Raw genomic sequence first — 12,646 nt, 5'->3', positions numbered from 1 at the left:
TGGGTAGTGTATGGGGTCATGCTGGGGTAGTGTTTTAGGGTTTAGGGTAGTGCATTGGTGTTCGAGTAATGTAGGGGGTCATGCAGGTGGTAGTGTTTTAGGGTTTAGGGTAGTGCAGTGATGTTTGTGTAGGGTATGGGGTCATGCTTGGGGTAAATTTAGGGTTTAAGGTAGTGCAGTGGTGTTTGTGTAGTGTAGGGGGTCGTGCTGGGGGTAGTGTTTTAGGGTTTAGGGCAGTGCAGTGGTGTTTGTGTAGTGTAGGGGGTCGTGCTGGGGTAGTTATTTAGGGTTCAGGGTAGTGCAGTGGTGTTTGTGTAGTGTAGGGGGTCGTACTGGTGGTTGTGTTTTAGGGTTCAGGGTAGTGCAGTGGTGTTTGGGTAGTATAGGGGGTCGTGCTGGGGGTAGTGTTTTAGGGTTGAGGGCAGTGCAGTGGTGTTTGTGTAGTGTAGGGGGTCGTGCTTGGGCAGGTATTTAGGGTTTAGGTTAGTGTAGTGTAGTTGGTCGTGCTGGGGGTAGGGTTTTAGGGTTCAGGGTAGTGCAGTGGTGTTTGAGTAGTGTAGAGGGTCGTGCTGGTGGTGATGTTTTAGGGTTTAGGGCAGTGTAGTGGTGTTTGGGTAGTGTAGGGAGTTGTGCTGGGGGTAGTGTTTTAGGGTCTAGGGTAGTGCAGCAGTGTTTGTGTATTGTAGGGGTAGTGTTTTAGGGTAGTGCAGTGGTGTTTGTGTAGTATAGGGGACGTGCTGGGGGTAGTGTTGTTGGGTCTAGGGTAGTGCAGTGGTTTTTGCGTAGTGTAGGGGTAGTGTTTTAGGGTTTAGGGTAGTGCAGTGGTGTTTGTGTAGTGTAGGGGGTCGTGCTGGGGATAGTAATTTAGGGTTTAGGGCAGTGCAGTGGTGTTTGGGTAGTGTAGAGTGTCGTGCTGGGGGTAGAGTTTTAGGGTCTAGGATAGTGCAGTGGTGTTTGTGTAGTGTAGGGGTAGTGTTTTAGGGTTTAGGGTACTGCAGTGGTGTTTGTGTAGTGTAGGGGTCTTGCTGGGGGTAATGATTTAGGGTTTACGGTAGTGCAGCAGTGTTTGTGTAGTGTAGGGGGTCGTGTTTTAGGGTTTAGGGTAGTGCAGTGGTCTTTGGATAGTGTAGGGGGTCGTGCGGGGGTAGTGTTTTAGGGTTTAGGCCAGTGCAGTTGTGTTTGGGTAGTGTAGTGGGTCGTGCTGGGCTAGTGTTTTAAGGTTTAGGGTAGTGCAGTCATGTTAGGGTAGTGTAGGGGTTCATGCTGGGGTAGTGTTTTAGGGTTTAGGGTAGTGCAGTGGTGTTTGTGTAGTGTAGGGGGTCATGCTGGGGGTAGTAATTTAGGGTTTAGGGCAGTGCAGTGGTGTTTGGGTAGTGTAGGGTGTCATGCTGGGGGTAGTGTTGTAGGGTCTAGGGTAGTGCAGTGGTGTTTGTTTAGTGTAGGGGGTCATGCTCGTGGTAGTGCAGTGTTCTTTGGGTAGTGTAGGGAGTCGTGCTGGGGTAGTGTTTTAGGGTTTAGGGTAGTGCAGTGGTGTTTGTGTAGTGTGTCTTGCTGGGGGTAGTGTTTTAGGGTTTAGGGTAGTGCAGCAGTTTTTCTGTAGTGTAGGGGGTCGTGTTTTAGGGTTTAAGGTAGTGCAGTGGTCTTTGGATAGTGTAGGGGGTCGCGCGGGGGTAGTGTTTTAGGGATTAGGTTAGTGCAGTTGTGTTTGGGTGGTGTAAGGGGTCGTGCGGGGGTTGTGTTTTAGCGTTTACAGTAGTGCAGTGGTCTTTGGGTAGTGTAGTGGGTCATGCTGGGGTAGTGTTTTAGGGTTTAGGGTAGTGCAGTCATGTAAGGTTAGTGTAGGGGTTCATGCTGGGGTAGTGTTTTAGGGGTTAGGGTAGTGCATTGTTGTTTGGGTAGTGTAGGGGGTTGTGCTGGGGGTTGTGTTTTTGGGATTAGGGTAGATCAGTGGTGTTAGTGTAGTGTAGGGGGTCATGATGGGGTTAGTGTTTTAGGGTTTAGGGTAGTGCAGTGGTGTTTGTTTAATGTAGGGGGTCATGCTCGTGGTAGTGCAGTGTTCTTTGGGTAGTGTAGGGAGTCGTACTGGGGTAGTGTTTTAGGGTTTAGGGTAGTGCAGTGGTGTTTGGGTAGTGTAGGGGGTCGTGCTGGGGTAGCGTTTTTGGGTTTACAGTAGAGCAGTGGTCTTTGGGTAGTGTAGGGGGTCGTGCTGGGGTAGTGTTTTAGGGTTTAGGGTAGTGCAGTGGTGTTTGGGTAGTGTAGGGGGTCGTGCTGGTGTAGTATTTTAGGGTTTAGGGTAGGGCATTGGTGTTTAGGTAGTGTAGGAGGTCGGGCTGGGGGTAGTGTTTAAGGGTTTAGAGTAGAGCAGTGCTGTTTGTGTAGTGTAGCGGTCGTGTTTTAGGGTTTAGGGTAGTGCAGTACTGTTCGGGTAGTGTAGGGGGTTGTGCTGGGGGTAGCGTTTTAGGGTTTAGGATAGTGCAGTGGTGTTTGGGTAGTATAGGGAGTCGTGCTGGGGTAGCGCTTTCGGATTAAGGGTAGTGCAGTGGTGTTCGGGTAGTGTAGGGGGTCGTGCTGGGGGAAGTGTTTTAGGGTTTAGGGTAGTACATTGGTGTTCAGGTAGTGTAGTGCAGTCATGTTTGTGTAGTGTATGGGGTCGTGCTTGGGGTAAATTTAGGGTTTAAGGTTGTGCAGTGGTGTTTGTGTAGTGTAGTGGGTCGTGCTGGGGGTAGTGTTTTAGGGTTTAGGGTAGAGCAGTGGTGTTTGTGTAGTGTAGTGGGTCGTGCTGGGGGTAGTGTTTTAGGGATTAGGGCAGTGCAGTGGTGTTTGGGTAGTGTAGGGGGTCATGTTGGGGTAGTGTTTTAGGGTTTGGGGTAGTGCAGTGGTGTTTGTGTAGTGTAGGGGGTCGTGCTGGGGGTAGTGTTTTAGGGTTTAGGGCAGTGCAGTAGCGTTTGGGTAGTGTATGGGGTCATGCTGGGGTAGTGTTTTAGGGTTTAGGGTAGTGCATTGGTGTTCGAGTAATGTAGGGGGTCATGCAGGTGGTAGTGTTTTAGGGTTTAGGGTAGTGCAGTGATGTTTGTGTAGGGTATGGGGTCATGCTTGGGGTAAATTTAGGGTTTAAGGTAGTGCAGTGGTGTTTGTGTAGTGTAGGGGGTCGTGCTGGGGGTAGTGTTTTAGGGTTTAGGGCAGTGCAGTGGTGTTTGTGTAGTGTAGGGGGTCGTGCTGGGGTAGTTATTTAGGGTTCAGGGTAGTGCAGTGGTGTTTGTGTAGTGTAGGGGGTCGTACTGGTGGTTGTGTTTTAGGGTTCAGGGTAGTGCAGTGGTGTTTGGGTAGTGTAGGGGGTCATGCTGCGGTTAGTGTTTTAGGGTTTACGGTAGTGCAGTGGTGTTTGTGTAGTATAGGGGGTCGTGCTGGGGGTAGTGTTTTAGGGTTGAGGGCAGTGCAGTGGTGTTTGGGTAGTGTAGGGGGTCATGTTGGGGTAGTGTTTTAGGGTTTGGGGTAGTGCAGTGGTGTTTGTGTAGTGTAGGGGGTCGTGCTGGGGGTAGTGTTTTAGGGTTTAGGGCAGTGCAGTAGCGTTTGGGTAGTGTATGGGGTCATGCTGGGGTAGTGTTTTAGGGTTTAGGGTAGTGCATTGGTGTTCGAGTAATGTAGGGGGTCATGCAGGTGGTAGTGTTTTAGGGTTTAGGGTAGTGCAGTGATGTTTGTGTAGGGTATGGGGTCATGCTTGGGGTAAATTTAGGGTTTAAGGTAGTGCAGTGGTGTTTGTGTAGTGTAGGGGGTCGTGCTGGGGGTAGTGTTTTAGGGTTTAGGGCAGTGCAGTGGTGTTTGTGTAGTGTAGGGGGTCGTGCTGGGGTAGTTATTTAGGGTTCAGGGTAGTGCAGTGGTGTTTGTGTAGTGTAGGGGGTCGTACTGGTGGTTGTGTTTTAGGGTTCAGGGTAGTGCAGTGGTGTTTGGGTAGTGTAGGGGGTCATGCTGCGGTTAGTGTTTTAGGGTTTACGGTAGTGCAGTGGTGTTTGTGTAGTATAGGGGGTCGTGCTGGGGGTAGTGTTTTAGGGTTGAGGGCAGTGCAGTGGTGTTTGTGTAGTGTAGGGGGTCGTGCTTGGGCAGGTATTTAGGGTTTAGGTTAGTGTAGTGTAGGGGGTCGTGCTGGGGGTAGGGTTTTAGGGTTCAGGGTAGTGCAGTGGTGTTTGAGTAGTGTAGAGGGTCGTGCTGGTGGTGATGTTTTAGGGTTTAGGGCAGTGTAGTGGTGTTTGGGTAGTGTAGGGGGTTGTGCTGGGGGTAGTGTTTTAGGGTCTAGGGTAGTGCAGCAGTGTTTGTGTATTGTAGGGGTAGTGTTTTAGGGTAGTGCAGTGGTGTTTGTGTAGTATAGGGGGACGTGCTGGGGGTAGTGTTGTTGGGTCTAGGGTAGTGCAGTGGTTTTTGCGTAGTGTAGGGGTAGTGTTTTAGGGTTTAGGGTAGTGCAGTGGTGTTTGTGTAGTGTAGGGGGTCGTGCTGGGGATAGTAATTTAGGGTTTAGGGCAGTGCAGTGGTGTTTGGGTAGTGTAGAGTGTCGTGCTGGGGGTAGAGTTTTAGGGTCTAGGATAGTGCAGTGGTGTTTGTGTAGTGTAGGGGTAGTGTTTTAGGGTTTAGGGTACTGCAGTGGTGTTTGTGTAGTGTAGGGGTCTTGCTGGGGGTAATGATTTAGGGTTTACGGTAGTGCAGCAGTGTTTGTGTAGTGTAGGGGGTCGTGTTTTAGGGTTTAGGGTAGTGCAGTGGTCTTTGGATAGTGTAGGGGGTCGTGCGGGGGTAGTGTTTTAGGGTTTAGGCCAGTGCAGTTGTGTTTGGGTAGTGTAGTGGGTCGTGCTGGGCTAGTGTTTTAGGGTTTAGGGTAGTGCAGTCATGTTAGGGTAGTGTAGGGGTTCATGCTGGGGTAGTGTTTTAGGGTTTAGGGTAGTGCAGTGGTGTTTGTGTAGTGTAGGGGGTCATGCTGGGGGTAGTAATTTAGGGTTTAGGGCAGTGCAGTGGTGTTTGGGTAGTGTAGGGTGTCATGCTGGGGGTAGTGCAGTGTTCTTTGGGTAGTGTAGGGAGTCGTGCTGGGGTAGTGTTTTAGGGTTTAGGGTAGTGCAGTGGTGTTTGTGTAGTGTGTCTTGCTGGGGGTAGTGTTTTAGGGTTTAGGGTAGTGCGGCAGTGTTTCTGTAGTGTAGGGGGTCGTGTTGTAGGGTTTAAGGTAGTGCAGTGGTCTTTGGATAGTGGAGGGGGTCGCGCGGGGGTAGTGTTTTAGGGATTAGGTTAGTGCAGTTGTGTTTGGGTGGTGTAAGGGGTCGTGCGGGGGTAGTGTTTCAGCGTTTACAGTAGTGCAGTGGTCTTTGGGTAGTGTAGTGGGTCGTGCTGGGGTAGTGTTTTAGGTTTTAGGGTAGTGCAGTCATGTAAGGTTAGTGTAGGGGTTCATGCTGGGGTAGTGTTTTAGGGGTTAGGGTAGTGCATTGTTGTTTGGGTAGTGTAGGGGGTTGTGCTGGGGGTTGTGTTTTTGGGATTAGGGTAGATCAGTGGTGTTAGTGTAGTGTAGGGGACATGCTGGGGTTAGTGTTTTAGGGTTTAGGGTAGTGCAGTGGTGTTTGTGTAGTGTAGGGGGTCATGCTCGTGGTAGTGTTTAAGGTTTTAGGGTAGTGCAGTGATGTTTGTGTAATGTAGGGGGTCGTGCTTGGGGAAGATTTAGGGTTTACGGCAGTGCAGTGGTCTTTCGGTAGTGTAGGGAGTCGTGATGTGGTAGTGTTTAGGGTACAGCAGTTGTGTTTGGGGAGTGTTTGGGGTCATGCTGGGGTAGTGTTTTAGGGCATTGGTGTTTGGCAAGTGTAGGGAGTCGTGCTGGTGGTAGTGTTTTAGGGTTTAGGGTAGTGCAGTGATGTTTGTGTACTGTAGGGGGTCGTGCTTGTGGTAGATTTAGGGTTTAGGGTATGTCAGTGGTGTTTGTGTAGTGTAGGGGGTTGTGCTGGGGGTAGTGCTTTAGGGTTTAGGGTAGGGCAGTGGTGTTTGGGTAGTGTAGGGGGTCATGCTTTGGGTAGTTTTTTAGGGTTTACGGTAGTGCAGTGGTCTTTGGGTAGTGTAGGGAGTCGTGCTGGGGTAGTGTTTTAGGGTTTAGGGTAGTGCAGTAGTGTTTGGGTAGTGTAGGGGTTCGTACTGGGAAAGTATTTTAGGGTTTAATGTAGGACATTGGTGATTGGGTAGTGTAGGGGGTCAGGCTGTGGGTAGTTTTTAAGGGTTTACGGTAGTGCAGTGGTGTTTGTGTAGTGTAAGGCGTCGTGTTTTAGGGTTTAGGGTAGTGCAGTGGTGTTTGGTAGTGTAGGGGGTCGTGCTGGGGATAGCGTTCTAGGGTTTAGGGCAGTGCAGTGGTATTTGGGTAGTGTAGGGGTCGTGCTGGGGTAGCGTTTTAGGGATTAGGGTAGTGCAGTGGTGTTCGGATAGTGTAGGGGGTCGTGCTGGGTAGTGTTTTATGGTTTAGGGTAGTGCATTGGTGTTCAAGTAGTGTAGGGGGTCATACTGGTGGTAGTGTCTTAGGGTCTAGGGTAGTGCAGTGGTTTTTTTGTAGTGTAGGGGTAGTGTTTTAGGGTTTAGGGTAGTGCAGTGGTGTTTGTGTAGTGTAGGGGGTCATGCTGGGGGTATTAATTTAGGGTTTAGGGCAGTGCAGTGGTGTTTGGGTAGTGTAGGGTGTCATGCTGGGGGTAGTGTTTTAGGGTCTAGGGTAGTGCAGTGGTGTTTGTTTAGTGTAGGGGGTCATGCTCGTGGTAGTGCAGTGTTCTTTGGGTAGTGTAGGGAGTCGTGCTGGGGTAGTGTTTTAGGGTTTAGGGTAGTGCAGTGGTGTAGGAAGGTGGATATCTGACTATGGTTACCCCCAAATTTTTGCCTAGTGTCTAGCTGGTTTTTCGACTTAGTTGGCCTGAGATCCTGCCATTCAGGCTCTCAGGCTATCTGCTCTCTCTGTAAAATGGACTCCATGTACCCTAGGTACATACCCAATTGGTTGGATCACCCTGTCAGCCCCTGTACCAGTGTACACTAGGTACCCAGGGCATTGGTGTATCCAAGGCCTGCCAGGGGCTGAAGCATGTATTATGCCACCCCAGGCTTGGCCTAACAATCTGACACAACTGGCTGATCACTCAGCTGGGGTAAGTTGGTGTAATCACCTCTTACTTAGGTGTAGTATACCTATACCTAAACTTAAATGGGACACCTGGTAACCTATAAGTCACTCCTATGGCAGGCCTTAACAATCCTGAAGGCAGAGTGCTTGGTTCCATGTGAGATGGTGCTCTGGCATGAGCTGAGCCTGTCTGCAGTGGTCGGAACAACTTCCTTCTACTGTTTCCAGATATCGTCATACCATATACTCTTAAGTGCATTATGAACCTCGCGGTTAAATGCTATCTTTGGTTTGGCTTTATCAAAACATGTCGAGTAAGGTGTCATACGAATGGGAATACTAACCCCTCGCCAATTCTGGCGACGGGGTTAGCATTCCACCCTTCTAGAGGGACACGACATGTACAGTGCCTGAAACCCGGGTAAAATCAGACATAGCCTCAGCTCCACAAAATGGATGCTGCCACCACAGACACAAGTCTGCCCTCCTGCTGCTGGGAGTCCTTCCAGCTTGGGAGGTGTGGACAAAGGGTTTCCTGCCAGGGGAGGTGCATGCACCACCCCAGACAGGATTTTGTGTATTGGGCAGGTAGGGCTTGAAAGAAACCAGACATGCCTGTGGCTCACAAGGAGCCTCGGTGCATATGCCAGTTCAAACCGGTCCTGGGGCACACCAGTCCCGGGCCTGGGGCGAGCTGGACAAAGGATTGGGGGTGTAACCACCCCCCTTCCTGGTCCCACCCTTAGGGAGGGACCTAGCAGGTAGTCCGGCCCCTAGAATCCGCTTAAAGGTAGGAGCTGTGTCCTAAGACTTCAGACATCCTGGAATCAACTTGAAACTAAGAAGAAGACGGGAACTTCGACATTCTGCTGCACAGAAGACTGAAGAAAATCTCCCCTGTGGTCAGGGAGTGACCACCTTGCTAACGCAAGCACCATCCAGCGCATCAACGTCTGCTTTGCCGCCGCCTCCCGCCGGAGCCCGAGCCCAGAGACTGACAAGACCTGGACCTCCAGACCTCTCACCGCCCGATCCACAGTCCCTGAAAAGAGGAGACCCGTGGAGGCACCGAGACACGTGGAGCCAGCCATCTTGGAACGACTACGACAAGCTGACAAGTGCAACAACCGAGGCTCCCTCCCAGTTGTGCTTTGGGTCCTGAGAAGCCCAACCCTCGAGCAGCATCTGCACCAAAGGTGAGCCCTCCAGCATCTCCACGATCTGCGTGGGGCCCTTCTGCATTTTGCCACTCGACGCGCCTAACCGGTTGCTGGCCCGCTGGCTAGTGGCCATCTTGGCAACGAAATCTACGACAAACACCGCTGGTCTGGTTGCTCCAGACTGGCCCTTGCTCCCCTCCAAAGGAGCAATCCCTCTGACCTTGCTGGTCAGAACCAACAGCTGATTTCCGAATCCTCCTGCAATTGCTTTTGCCAAGGCTTGTTTGCTTCGATCAAGTCGCTGACACCGCCGCTAGCGAGAGCCTGCGTGGGACAGCTCGTGAGCCGACTCCTGGACGTCGTCGACCTTCAGGGACCACGTGGCTGCGGAGACAAGCTACCCCTCATCACCTGTTTGCACCCGACATCGCCTGGTACCCACCTGGTGCCACGCTGGTCACTGGCTAGTGACTGTGAACACTGTCCCCTCTGCTTACAGGTCTTCAACATCTCCGATCCACTCTTGGATCCACTGCGTCTCTCCCGGATCGACCGCCTGCAGCATCTTTGTCTTCAGGCTCCACGGAACAGATAGAAGAAACCCGACGCACTTCGAGGCCTATGCACCCGCTTCCTGTGGGTGAGGTAAAGCTGGCACACCTGTGCCCAAGTGTAGTATTACATCTCTAGTGCCTGTGTTCCAAATCTTAAGTTCCTAGGTCATCCGGAAGATTCCTTTTGCAGTAACTTTGTACTTTTTACGCACCCATTGAAACCTATGGGAGCACGCGTGTGACTATTTGCTCTGCACACGCCACCCGTGGACTTCCTGGTCACTAACTGACGTTAGCTCCTTGTAGGCCCAGCGATTCTAGAGGCCCTAGGCCTTTTCCCTTTTCTGTTCGTGGTACTTATACCACTATTTTAGTATATGGTTCGAGTGGCCACCAGGGCCTATCCATATAACGTGCAACTTCTGTGTATTCTGTGATAATCTTGTTTGACGATTTGTGCTCCTGTGCTCATAAAGAGACTAGGGGTCACTTTGAGAAATAAATACATATATATTTTGAATATATATCTGTGTGGTGTCCTTTCATTGGTATAAAAGGGGGTTGCTATTGGTAAAACAGCTTGCTTAACACGCTTCACGAGTTTAGCCTCAAAGACTGCTTAGCCTACGCTACCACTAGGGCAGCTTGTCCAAAAAGGTTGACTTACAACCACACCATAAGGGTTGCTTGGCATGGTACAAGGTGGTCACTAGAACTAGTGAACAGCATATACCAGGCCAACTTCTCACGTTGGTGAGCAGCGGTTGGATTTGAGCTTGCTGTGTTTTACCATTGTAATCTCTTGGTTACCAATTGAAAGATCACATAGGTACCTGTAGGTACATATAAAACAAGATTAGATATACTTAAGTTCTACTGAACTTAGTTGTTGTAGAGCAAAGGGAGTAGCACACCCTGACTACAACTACTAGATAGGTTTAGTAGGTAAACCCAAGTGTAGGTAGATTGCAACACATCCACCCACACTTAAGAGCAATGGCTGGGGCAGAGGGGTCCACTGTACCCATCTCTGTTGAGAGTGACCCCCCGAGGGCACCATCCATCTTTGCTACCCTTAATCAGAATGAGCTCAGGCAGTTGGCAACTCTTAGAGGCCTTAAACAGCCCAAGAACCCTACCTCTGCTGTGCTCAGAGCACTCTTGCAAGAGGATGAGAATCAAAGAGAGCTCAAGAGAGCTTCCCAGTTAGCCCCCTTAGGGACAGGAACAGGAGGCCCCCCTTCTGAAGATGCCACTGAGGTACCCCTTTCCAATAGCCATCCCTTAGATGAAAACCATACTACAGAGGAGGAAAGTGAGGGGGATACAGACAGTGGTGAGGATGAAGGGAGAACTAGCCCGGCGCCAAGTGTTATACTTGGCCCAGCTAAACCAAGGCTATTGGGGACTGACAGTGGGTTCACCCCACTGGATCTCCCCAGTGGACTTAACACAGGGCTTGGAAGGCAAAGGAATCGCTCAGGTGACTCCAATGCTTCCCATGGCTCTAGAGGCTCTCAAGGTCACTCCAGGAGAAGGATGACCACCCCTCAGAGGAGGGAACATGAGGCCAAGATGCAAGAAGCCCAGCTGAGGATCAGGAAGCAGGAGCTAGAAGTAGCCCTGATGGAAGAAAAACTGAGCAAGGCTAGGCAGCATAGAGAGAGTGGGTCTATACCCACTGGTGGCAGCAATGTCCCTAGGGACAAAGATAGGGTCTTTGACAATAGGAACCTGTCCAAGATTGTGCCCCCCTACAAAAGTGGGGATGACATCCACAAATGGATGACTGCTCTTGAGAGAGCCTGCAAAGTGCAGCAGGTTCCTGAAGACCAGTGGGCAGCAATCTTATGGCTCTCCTTTGAGGGGAGAGGCAGAGATAGACTCCTCACTGTTAGAGAAGAGGATGTCAGAAATTACAGAGTCCTGAAGAGTGTCCTAGTTGATGGGTTAGGCTTAACCACTGAACAGTACAGGTTAATGTTCAGAGACACCCAGAAGACACAGACTCAGGACTGGTCTGAATATGTGGAATGTGCCACTAAGGCTTTGGAGGGTTGGTTGCTGGGAAGTAAGGTGTCTGATTATACAGGATTGTACAATTTGATGATGAGAGAGCAGATTTTAAGTAATTGTCAAAACCAGCTTCTCCATCAACACCTGGTAGACTCAGATTTGACCTCTCCCCAAGAATTGGGAAAGAGGGCAGATAAATGGGTCAGGACCAGGATCAGGCCTAAAAACCAGGGTGGTGACCAAAAGAAAGATACCACCAAGCCTCAAGAGAAGGGTGGGGATAAAGAAAAAGAGAAACCTTCCTCAGGGCCCCAAAACTCCACACAGGGTGGTGGGTCCCAAGCTCCCTCCTCTACCACAGCTAAAAAGCCCTACTGCCATGAGTGTAAAACTCCTGGGCATTGGAAAACTGACAGCGGTTGCCCAAGGGCTAAAAACAAAACTGTTCCTCCAATTACTCCTGTCACACCACCTATTACTGTCAGCAGTAATCCCCCAGGTGGTGGGAGTGCCCCCAGAAATCTGGGTGGGTTTACTTGGGGAACACAGGGGGACCCTGGCTTAGCCAATTCCCCTACAGCAACCACTCTTGTCTGTGATGGTGGCATGGGGTTTGCCAACTTCACTGCCTGTCCCAACACTTTGGGTAGGTACAGACAGGAGCCCTACATCAATGGTACAAAAGCTGAGGCCTACAGAGACACTGGGGCTAGCATCACAATGGTGGCCCATTGGCTAGTTCCCTCTGAGCAGCTTTTGCCCGGTTTCTCCTACCAGGTGACTAACATTGATGGCAAACAGAACAGTCATCCCATGGCAGAGGTATGTCTCAGCTGGGGAGGGGTCACTGGCCCTAAAAGGGTAGCAGTGTCCCCAACCTTGCCTGTAGACTGCTTACTGGGGAATGACTTAGAACTCTCAGCTTGGGCTGGAGTTGAACAAGACACCCATTCTAAAATGGTAGGCCTTTCACAAAAGGGTAGGGGGGTTGTGCCATTCACAACCCCTGTCCAAATAGATTTCCTCCCTGAAAAGGTTGGAAGGGCAGTGGTAGCCACAGCCCAGGCACAGACAGACTTCCCTGTAGGGACTGGCAGAGCTGTGACAGTCACAGCTCAAACACAAACTGAGTGCCCCCCTGAAAAGGTTGGCAAGGCTGTAATGGTCTCAGCCTATACTCAGACTGACATAGGTGTAGTGAAGCCTGAAACAATGGATCACTCCACACAAACTGAGAGTAGTGGGGAGGAAGAAAAGTCTCCCTCTCCCCAGACATTAGGAAAAGGTCAGCCTCCTCAGGGATCTGACCTCACCCCTTGTGAAGGAACTGCCCCAGAGGTAGCCAGGCCTGGCCTGGCAGAGCCTCTGATGTCAGTGGCCCCTTCCAAGGTGGGATCCAGTCTGGTGCAGGTAGCCTGCCTCTCTCTACCCTGCCTCAGTCAGCCCAGGGCTGCAGAGGTCAGGGAGGCCAGTGGACCCCCAGAGGGCCCCTGTCCACAAGAACCCCCCCATCAAAAGAATGAGGATTGCCTGGCTAGTAGCCCTAGTCAGGTGATGGGTAAAAACATTCCTGAGGGATCTCCTTTACAGGTAGTTAGGGACCTCCCCCAGGGGGATTCTGTTGGGCACAGGCAAACATGGGACCTTAGGGCCCCAAACCTGACCTGTCCCTCCAGTAAGCCCACAAAAGGGACCCAGCCTCCAGCTTTAGGTAGCCAGAGGCTGACCCTGAGAGCACAGTGCAACTCAGTTAAAGAAAGAAAGGCATCCATGGTGGAGGATGATTGGAGGAAGCTGAGGCC

This window comes from Triturus cristatus, chromosome 1_1 (assembly GCF_964204655.1).
Source record: "Triturus cristatus chromosome 1_1, aTriCri1.1, whole genome shotgun sequence".
Taxonomy (NCBI): Eukaryota; Metazoa; Chordata; class Amphibia; order Caudata; family Salamandridae; genus Triturus; species Triturus cristatus.
The sequence above is the reverse complement of the archived record's forward strand: the minus strand, read 5'-3'. Positions refer to the sequence as shown.